The sequence below is a fragment of the Elgaria multicarinata genome, chromosome 1 (assembly GCF_023053635.1).
Source record: "Elgaria multicarinata webbii isolate HBS135686 ecotype San Diego chromosome 1, rElgMul1.1.pri, whole genome shotgun sequence".
NCBI lineage: Eukaryota > Metazoa > Chordata > Lepidosauria > Squamata > Anguidae > Elgaria > Elgaria multicarinata.
Genome location: NC_086171.1, coordinates 13,431,191 through 13,442,439, shown reverse-complemented (window position 1 = coordinate 13,442,439; position 11,249 = coordinate 13,431,191).

Sequence of the window (11,249 nt, the reverse complement as noted above, 5' to 3'; positions counted from 1 at the left end):
ATTTCAGCCATCACCCTGCAGGCAGTCGTGCTTCTATTTTTAGACATGCTCCCAGCTGCTTGCCCAAGCAAGCCACAGCGGGACGTGTCCTTGCCATCTTGCCCAAAAAGGGATGCTGTGGATTATGGCAGGGGCAGTGGACGCCAGTGGCTCCGTTTTCGGTGGGAACTGTGAATCTATTCTGGGTTTCGCTCAGAACCAGCCAGAACTCTACAGGACTTATCCAAGGTGCTGAACCCAGTTTGGGTTCAGGGTTCAGTACTCTGGATAGCGCCTTTAGAGTTCTGGCTGATTCTGTCTAAAACCCAGAACGGATTCACAGCCCCACCAAAATCAAAGCCACCAGCTTCGACTGAGCAGTAGACAGCATCTATGTGAAAAGCAGAAGTCCCCCCTATAACAGTCTCCCCCACCAACTGTCTCTGCAGAGGCCACCAGTGAGGGAAGAAGCAGCAGCCAGGCACCTCTCCACCGTGCCTGGGTCCAGCTCCAGCTGAGAGCCCCCTCCCTCCTGCTACCAACTGTCTCTGCAGAGGCCACCATGAGGGAGGAAGCAGCAGCCAGGCACCTCTCCACCGTGCCTGGGTCCAGCTCCAGCTGAGAGCCCTCTCCCTCCTGCTGCCAACTGTCTCTGCAGAGGCCACCAGTGAGGGAGGAAGCAGCAGCCAGGCACCTCTCCACCGTGCCTGGGTCCAGCTCCAGCTGAGAGCCCCCTCCCTCCTGCTGCCAACTGTCTCTGCAGAGGCCACCAGTGAGGGAGGAAGCAGCAGCCAGGCACCTCTCCACCGTGCCTGGGTCCAGCTCCAGCTGAGAGCCCCCTCCCTCCTGCTACCAACTGTCTCTGCAGAGGCCACCAGTGAGGGAGGAAGCAGCAGCCAGGCACCTCTCCACCGTGCCTGGGTCCAGCTGCAGCTGAGAGCCTCCCTCCCTTCTGCTGCCAACTGTCAACTGTAACTGCTGAACTTTGCAATTAATATTGTAGTGCCTGAATTTGCTTTCCTTTTCCCCCTCCTCCTCCCTCCCAATCCCCTTTCCTTTTGTGTCATGTCTTTTAGATTGTAAGCCTGTGGGCAGGGACTGTCAAGAAATACTTTTGTAAGCCGCCATGAGAGCCTTTTTTGGCTGAATGGCGGCATAAAAATGCTTAAATAAATAAATAAAATAAATAAACAGTTTTGCCCAACTTAGTGCCTTCCCGATGTATTAGTTAGGCAACACATGCTCTCTGGGGCAGCATGCTGTGGTCCAACATATCTGGATGGCAACAGCTTAGGGAAGGCTGCCCAATAATGTGGCACAAAGGCCATCAAATTTACTTCAGGTACTATTTACTGGAACCCTAAGTCAGCTGGAGCCCTTGTTATCCCTTCCAGACCTCACCAACATGCACCTCACATCCTTTCTTATGTTTCCCAGCTCTGTGTGGCCCTTTCTGTTCACACTAATTTCAGCTTCAAGTCAGCATCTCTTAGCTACAGATCCCTGACCAGGATTACATCACCCAGTCCTTTTTATGTTTACTGCAAGCATAAGCATAATATTTCACACAGATTTGTAAAAACAATGGCTTCGCCCCTGCCAGGACAATACTCTAACTAGCTCACTAAAGCCTCCGGATGCATTCTGCACAATGTTAGAAGCACTTTCTTTCCTCTTAGTTCACATGCTCCTGGCATTGCAGATACCGGAGCTGCAACTCCTATCAACCCTGACCATTGGCTCTGCAAGCCTAGGGCTGATGGGAGTTGTAGGCAAAAACATATAGAGGGTCCCAATTTGCCTGTCTCCCTGCTCCAAAGAGCCCAGATAAACTATTTATTTATTTATTACATTTCTATACCGCTCCATAGCAGAAGCTGTATGGGCAGTTTACAAAAGATTAAAATATTAAAAATCAATATACAAAATTTAAACCGTAAAAAAAATAAAAACAAACAATATTAAAAGGTAATATCCATTTAAAACAACTTTGAGCTCTCAGCCAAAGATAGATCAGCCAAAGATGGATCAATTAAAACTCAACATATGCTGTTAAATGCCTGGGAGAAAAGTCTTGACCTGGCACCAAAAAGATAACAATGGTGGTTCCAGGCGGCCTTGTCAGGGATATCATTCCATAATGGGGGGAGGGGGGACGACACATCACTGAGAAGGCCCTCTCCTTTGTTGCTGTCCTCCGAGTTTCCCTCAGAGTTGGAACCCAGAGGAGGACCTTAGATGTTGAGCATAGTGTACAGGTAGGTTCATGTTGGGAGAGGCGTTCTGTCAGGTATTGTAGTCCCAAGCTGTGTAAGGCTTTATAGGTTCAAATCAGCACCTTGAATTGGGCTTGGAAACATACAGGCAGCCAATGCAAGCCGGCCAGAGTCAGTCTTATATTCGAACCTCCTGGTCCTTGTTATTAATCTGGCTGCTGCATTTTGCACAAGCTGCAGCTTCTGAACCATCATCAAAGGTAGCCTCATGAAGAGTGCATTACAATAATCTAACTTGGGCAGGATCTACACTACTCCTAGCACTTCATAACAGTTTTGACAACTGTTGGGGCTCAGGACGCACTCCATATACAGTTTTCAGAACGTTTTCAAAGTGCTTTAAAGCAGTAGTGTAGATCCCCCTTTGGAGGTTACCAGAGCACAGGCAACTGAAGCCAGGTTATCCCTGTCCAGATAGGGGTGTGGCTGGGCCACCAACCAATGTTGGTAGAAGGCACTCCATGTCACTGAGGTCATCTGAGCCTCAAGTGACAGAGATGGTTCTAAGAGAACCTAGGTGGTTCTAGGAGACATATATGAAAGTAGTTCCTCATTCCACTCCCATTTTATTCTTACAGCAACCTTGTGAAATAGATTAGGCTGAGAGAGGGCTGAATTGAGATTTCAACTTGGGTATTCCTGGTTCTAGTCCAATATTTTAACCACTATGCCACATTCTAACCACTATTCCAGTAAATGTTGGGAAGAGGAAAGATGGAAGAAGCAGCAAGAAAACACGAGAGAGTTATCAGCTGAAGACAACATCATCTGAACCTTCCGAAAAATTCTGTGAATGAGGCAGGGTGATAGAGTTATAGAAGCTTTGTCTGGAAGCACTTTATGGAAGAGAACAGGGGGGAAATAGTTCAACAAATACTTGACTGTCATTCTGGACAATTCAGACTTTATCAGGCTTTTTGTGTGGAAGGTGATGGTGTTCCAGGGGGAATCTGATTCTAACAGGTATTTCTAAAAAGTTGTTTTTAAAAAACAACAGTAACCCCCCCCCCCAATGTAACCCCCCCCCCATGGTCCATAGAAAAGAGAGCTTGCCAGACTGAAGGACAGACTGGTAAGTCAGTTTGGAAAGGGGGAATAAAACCACACCCTGTCTAAATTTCATCTCTCTGGCATAGAAAAGAAACTGCAGGTAGCTAATTCATGTGGTTTTAATTGTGTTTTAATGTATCTGTTTCCATCAAGTTTTGTTTATCTATGATTGTAAGCCACCTTGAGTGCCAAAGGCAGGGTACAAATCAAATAAATAAATAAATACATCTGAAAAATACTAATTTCAGATGCTCAATCCAACAGCAGCAACAGAAAGGAATCACAGGGTAAGGAATTTTAACAAGCAGGAAAAAGAGAACTAGGAGGACCCAAGTCAGACAAAAGGAAGGGAAGTTGTCCATGCTCTGGTAACCTCCAAGTTAGATTACTGCAATGCACTCTACGTAGGGCTGCCTTTGAAGACGGTTTGGAAGCTGCAGCTTGTGCAAAATGCAGCGTCCAGATTGATTTTGGGAACCAGAAGGTTCGACCATATAACACCTGCTCTGGTCCGCTTGCGCTGTCTGTCTGTATGTTTCCGAGCCCAATTCAAGGTGCTGGTTTTGACCTATAAAGCCTTACACGGCTTGGGACCACAATACCTGACGGAACGCCTCTCCCGACGTGAATATACCTGGTCACTATGTTCAACATCTAAGGTCCTCCTCCGGGTGCCTACTCCGAGAGAGGCTCGGAGTGTGGCAACAAGGGACAGGGCCTTTTCGGTGGTGGCCCCCAGATTATGGAACGATCTCCCTGACGAGGCTTGCCTGGCGCCAATGCTGCTATCTTTCTGGTGCCAGGTTAAGACTTTCCTCTTTGCCCAGGCATATGGCAGCACATCTTAATCACCCACGTGTTTAGTTTTTTTTAACGGTTTTTAATGCTTTATGTGTGTATGTTCTGTGTTTTAGAATTTAAATTTTTGTATACTCGTTTTATCTCAATTTTGGAATTTCTGTAAACTGTCCAGAGAGCTCTGGCTATGGGGGCAGTATATAAGTGTAATAAATAAATAAATAAATAAATAAATATAAGAAAAGCTGTGTTCAGTAGTGAACATGGAAAGCACAGTGGCCAAATCTCTGGGCTGGCCCCAGATTTGCATTGAGAAGTGGATTGAAGGTTACGGGGAGCAGATGGGTGATATTTCTCCACCTAAGGCACACACACACACACACACACACACATATATATATCACTTGGATGTCTTCTTTCTCTCGATGGGCCTTTTTTGTCATAGCCAAGCCTGCATATCCCCCTAACATCTGGAAGCGAGAATGAGTCAGAAATCATGAGCTTGGCTGGCAAAATAAATCTCAGTCTTGTTTCTAAATAGAATTGGGCAATGGAGTGTTTGAACATTCAGCTTCCTGCTAGGCAATGTTGGCATGTAATAGGTTGCTCAAACTATTGTAATCAGCTCTTCCAAACAGAAATGGGGATGTACTATAAAGAGAGACCAGGGAAACCCAGAGCTCAAATCCCCAGACAGCCATGAAGTTCACCTTGGGCCAGTCCCCCTCTCTCAGCCTGCCCTATCTCACAGGGTTGTAGTAAGGATGGTATGGTGGGAACCACGTATACTACTCTGAGCTCCTTGGAGGAAGGGTAGTTATTATTATTATTATTATTATTATTATTATTATTATTATTATTATTATCTCGCCTTTTGCCCAATACTGGGCCTCAAGGCGTCCTTACAAAATTTAAAAACATATACATTTTAAAACCTATGAATAGAAATATACATGAAATCAAAATATAAATACATATTGACCCTGCTCAGATGACGCACTAAGCCATGGTGGTTAAACATTTTGAGCTAAACATTATGGCTTAGTGTGTTGTGTGAACCATTCCTAACCATGGTGGCTACATAACCACGGTTTAAACACACTGACTAAAAAGAGTTGGCGGCTTAACCATGGTTTAGCATGTTATCTGAACAGGTCCAAATAATAGCTCCTCGAAAGGGCATAGTGACCTGGGAGCCAGGAGAAGCTGCCTATCTGGTACTGATAAGTATTTCTGGAGTACACATTTACACAAACAACGCCCCCCCCCCCAAAAAAAACATACTGCAATATTTTCCAGGGCAGAACTAGCTTATGTTTATGTACTCCCACTGTGGGCTACATCACAGAAGATAAATTCAGTCCATCCAGTACTGTACAGGAAATTCCATAAACCATATGAGTAATTTTGATTTTGAACCACGATGTATCTTCTTCCTTGCATGTTTGTATAGTGGACATCCTCAGCTGAGCTGGTGATGTGCTCCCAGTGTATACATACAGGGCAAACCGGATGCCTAAATCATCACCATCACAATATGGTGATAAACAGGATGACAACAGCTACAGCTTTTGATATGGAAGTAAGAAAAGCAACATTCACCATTAAAGGTATAATAATCTTATCCATCTGGTCACTCTAGCAACAATTCCAGCAACGTAAGGCTTTCATGCAATTTTCTCTCACAACAAGTGACTTCCATGTGGCAAATTTCACATTGTGTTAGTGGAGGCTGGTGGGTCTGATGTCAGTGGGGCAGAGCATCCGCTCTAGGTTTGAGTAAGAACCAGGCAGGACCTACACTACTGCTTTATAACAATTTTGACAACTGTTTGTGCCCAGGACACATTCCATATACCATTTTCAAACCATTTTCAAAGTGTAATATCCTGCTTGGTGTAGATCTGGCCCAGGTCAGAACCAGTTAGAGTTCTGACTGGTTTGACTGAAACCAGACATCAGAGCCACTACCCTCCACTGCATTGTGTTAGGTGCTGTGGTGCTCCCACTACTGCAAGACACTGCACTTGACTTCATGTCTGCTTTCTCCTGCCAGAAAAAAGCAGGTGTGTGTGTGGCAATTGTGAGCTGAAGAGCAGCCAGAAGGCAAAGCGTGAGACTGCCTTTCTCCCACCTCTTTCCTTCACTCAGATTTCCACATTGGCCAGACTGCTTTTGATTTAATATATATATATATATATATATATATATATATATATATATAAAACAACAACAACAAACAAAGAATCGGCATCAGCAGAACACCTTGTAATTTATAGTTTGGCCCTGAGTCACTTACGAATGAAAGCCAAACTTTGTAATCCAGTGCTAATTTGAGATTACGGATAGATTTTTAAAAAGTACATCTTTACAGCAGGCTTCCCTAACCCTGGTGCCTTACAGATGTATTGGACTACAAATGCCATCATACCCAAGCAACATCCATTGGCGAGGCTGGCTGGAGAGTTGGGACTTGTCATTCAACACATCTGGATGGCGCCAGGTTTGGGGAGGCTTCTTAATTTACAATGCATAATTTAATGTATGGAATTCACCGCAAGAGCCAAGGGAGGGCCACAAGCTCAGATGCCTTTAAAAGATGATTAGACAATTTCACAGATGAAAAAGCAATCAAGGGTTATGTGGAACTTCCAGCTTCAGGAGCAGAATAACTCTGAATAGTATTTCCTGGGGAGGAACAGTGGCAGAGAGCTGCTAACTGGTGCCCTCCAGATGTTAAGATTACAGCTTCCATTGACATGGCTGACGGTCAGGGATGATGTGAGCTGAAGTCCAAAAATGTCTGGAGGGTGCCAGGTTGGGGAAAACTGGAATAGGTGGACCTTTGGGCTTTGGCCTGATCCAGCAGGGCTCCTCTTATGTTTCATTGAAACACTTGGGACTTCCTTCTGAGTGAACACAGATAGGGTTAGGCTGTAACATAGCTTAGGTTGCTATTTTCATAAGTTGGGGGGCATAAATCACTAAGCCTTTTTATCATGTTCCCTTTAGAATTTTTGCAGTGCATGATGAATGCATCAACTGAATAAATATATAGATTTCTTGGTAGATAGTCTCATCTCTGTGTACTCTGTGGTTATATCTTTGCATTAAACTATTCTGCATGAATAAAGCATAAGCATCTTTTGTAACATATATATATTTGATATATTGTGCTGCTATTGACAACTGTCGTTCTATACTCTGGAAAGTGCATGTCTTCCCTTTTTTTAAACAGGAACTGGAGGTTGGCTGACAAATTAGAGAAATGATTAAACTCAGTAACATGAGAGAGAAAGAGAAGGATAAAGGGCATAATTTATCCCAGTTGCTATGTAAACTGGCTCTTATGCAGCGGTATACATATATCATGAAAAGAAAATCTGATAGCTTTCCATACTACCATCTCTCCTTTGCAAAGCCAAATTTATTACCTTTATATCTTCAGCCCAAAGTACTCCGAAGGTGGTAGTTACAATTGTATTATCAAGAATTCAATAATAAAATAAAACAATCCAGTAAAAGACAACACAATAATAAAAACAACATAGGAATAAAAGTGACAGTGTCAGAAGAGTGGTTAAAAACAACTCAATCAATGTTTTTAAAGGCCTGGATGAATAGAAACATCTCCCTGGTAGCCAAAAGACCTAAACAGTAGGTGCCTGGTTAGCATTCCCAGGGACAAAATTCCACATTTATAAAGGCCCTCTCTGCAGTTTCTCCTTCCTAGTTTCAGAAGGTGAGGGTGCCCTGAGAGGGCCTTTTGGAATGTCACACATGAGCAGGCATTTGTGGGAAAGGGTGGCCCTTTTGGTTCTAAGGTGCAGTTTAAATTATAATTGGAAAAGGACTAGCAGCCAATGAAATAGTGCTTTTCTACACGAGCAATTTATTGCATGCTTGTGATTGGTCACTCATGGAGTTTTGTGGGACCTTTGCATGATGTCATCAAACTCCAGGATGTCCCCCAAACTTTCCCCTCCTCCTTTATCCTGCTTTCAAAAAGATTGAAGAAAATTAAAGTGACGTATCAGCAGTGTGTAATGCTGGCATTGCATTATAATGCAGCCACTAGATGGTGGTGTTTCAATGAACATATAGAGCACTGCTGAGAAAGGAAATTTTCAATTCCAAATCACATGTTCGCCATCTAAAAAAGAAGCCCATCTTAAACCCGAAAGATTCTGGAAAAAGAAGCCTGGTAAGAGTGCTGGATTTTTGCTTAACGTAGAGAAGCTCATAGTTTCAGAAATGGAAAGATGTGTTCCCTTGAGCCAGTCCCAGTTATCAGGGCCCAAACATAGTGGAGGGTACACCTTACTAGGCCCCAGAGATCCAACTCGGCCCTGCCCCCCGCCCCAAGCTGCAATCCTATTTCCGTGAAAGGGGGATTGAGGCTGAATTGTATATCATGCTTGATGTTTACGGAAACTTATTTCCATGTATCTATGTCTCTTCAGCGATCCTTCTCCAGGAGCTTCTGCTAAAGGAAGTGACATAGGTGGCTACCAGGAAGAGGGCCTTTTCTGCTGTGGCATCCTGGTTGTGAAATGAACTTTCTAGAGAGGCTCACCTGGCACCTATGGTGTGCTCTTTCTGGTGCCAAGTGAAGAACTTTTTATTTTTCCAAGCATTTTAGCCTTTCAGTTCTGTGTTTTAAATCCGTTATTGTATTTTAAATCTCTGCATTGCTGCTAGGTTTTCATATTGGTTTCTACTTTTATGCTTTTAAATTTTATGGTTTTAAACTTTTAAATTTTATGTAGTATTTTATGATGCATTTTGTGGTTTTGATTGTTGTGAACAGCCCAGAGAGCTTCGGCTATTTGGAGGTATAGAAATGAAATAATTTAAATAAATAAAAATACATGTTATCTAATTCTTGTAAAATTTGCTGGAGCCAATTGGAAGCAGTATTAGAGGTGAACAAACTCCTCTATGGAATAGCGAATTGCTGCTGGCTTAGGCCCTTCTCTAAAAGAGAGAAGAGTGTGCTATGCAATTAAACTAAGACTTGTAGTTTGAGAGACAGAGAGAATTGTAAGCCATAACACCTGGGATTATTTAGCCTGGAAAAAAGGAGAGTAAGGGGAGACATGAGAGAGGTGTACAAAATTATTCCACTTTGGCATCTGCCTATCACATCTATGGTAGGGTGACCATATTTGGGAAACCAAAAAAGAGGACACCTAGTGTGTGTGTGGGGAAGCAGCTTTCTGTCCTGCAGAAAGTACGTTATTCCCCCACCACCTTAAAGAACCCGATTGGAGTGGAGGAGGGGAAAGGATTTCATTCTGCACCACCACCATCCACTGCAATTGGGGCCTTTTCTATAATGTCCACGAATGACCCACTTTCCCCTTTAAGACCTCAATTGGAGCTCAGGGTGGGAGAATGATGTGCCTCAAGAAAGCATGTCATTCACTCCTGCCATGCTAATGGCAGCCTTAAAGGGGAAGGTGTGTCATTCCAGGACATTATTGGAAATGATAGAAAATCCCCCCTGACACCATGGAAAGAACAAAAACCAGGACAAATCCGGGAAAATCCTGACAGTTGGTCACCCTAATCTATGGCTCTTAGGCTGCATCTTATTCAGCAAAAAAAAAATAAAAAAAAATGTTTGATATCTATTGGATGATGCAACGGCTTTTTCATAAGGTATTATGTAATTCACCAAATTCCTTGCGATGCAATACAGCTAATGCTTCTTTTAAACATATGTTTTGGCAATGTCCAGTAGTTGCTTCTTTTTATGGCAGGGAGGAGAATTATTACACAGATAAATTTTGTACTGAAACAGTCTTTAATATTCACTGATATACACACCCTTTTAAATTACTTTCCTGCTTCATGGAAATTAACAAACGGTCAGTGCAAATGAATTCTCTGTGTCCCTTTGACAGGTAAAAGTTTGATTTTACAACACTGGATTTTATTACACTCACTTCGTATAATGTAATGGATCGAGGACCTTGCAACACTTTCAGTACTTCAACAGGTGAAATATAGAGGCCACCTTCGAATGGTTGCTTATTTGCATTTTTGTTGAAGTCCATGTATAATTGCTAAAATGTATGCATTGCATGCATTTCATTCAAATCTTCTGCTTCCTAAAGATTATGATCTGACTCATAATGGTTTGTGGTGTTTGCCATTAATATGGAATAGACTCAAATATTACTGATATCACCTTCATTTTTATTCTGGAAGTGCATTCTCTTGGCATTTGATTTATGAGAAGTAACACCTAAAAGCTGATGAATGACATCATGTTGTTAAGAAGCATGGAACTAGCTATAAAGCGTTAGCTATAATCTCTAAAAGGTAAGGCATGCTTTTCTGACATGAAAATGGAAACATTATTAGGCAAAGAAAAGTGTTGACATAAATAAACGCCTCTAGTTCTGATCTAAAACAGCAGGAGTGTTCAGATTATGTCTAATGTACATTTTGGCTCTATTCAGTAGTAGTAGAGAGTGGTTGTTCAGATAGTAATATAAAGGTAAAATAATCTATAATTTCACCCAGCCCTTCTCTTGGAGCACATACAGTGATGCTTTAGGGATGTGCTATTGGCACAATGCCAAAACAAATAATGTTGCAATAGAAGCTCAATCTGACTTTACTAGAATTGCATGGACCCCTTATCCTAAAGGCAATGGAGTGGTGTTGGTGATCATTACATCACCTGGGCTCCAATGACCCATTGACTCACTATTAACAGAGAGCAGCTGATGCATTTCTTTGTTAGCCTTAGCTATTTCTAGATAAGATCAACAACTCTGAAATTGTCTTAATGTTGCCATAAATCCCGGATGATATGGTCAATGTGGCTTTAAATGATAGTTTAAAGTCATCTATGGATAATTGCTCATTGGCTATGAGCATCATCACACACCGCCGGGGGGCGGGGGGGCGGGGGGAATCGCATTTCCTTACTGTCGCTTCTCCGCCCCCACGTTTGTCTTCTATTACTTCCTCTTTCTTCCTGGAGAGGAAAGAGGACGTAAACAAAGACCATGTGGTCCGTTTAGGGGGCGTTTTGACTGTGCCACTTTTCCTGCACACAGCAGGAGATCACAACACATTCCGTTTTTTTTTTTAAAAAAAAAAATCAGATAAAAAAAGGGTCTGTTTTGC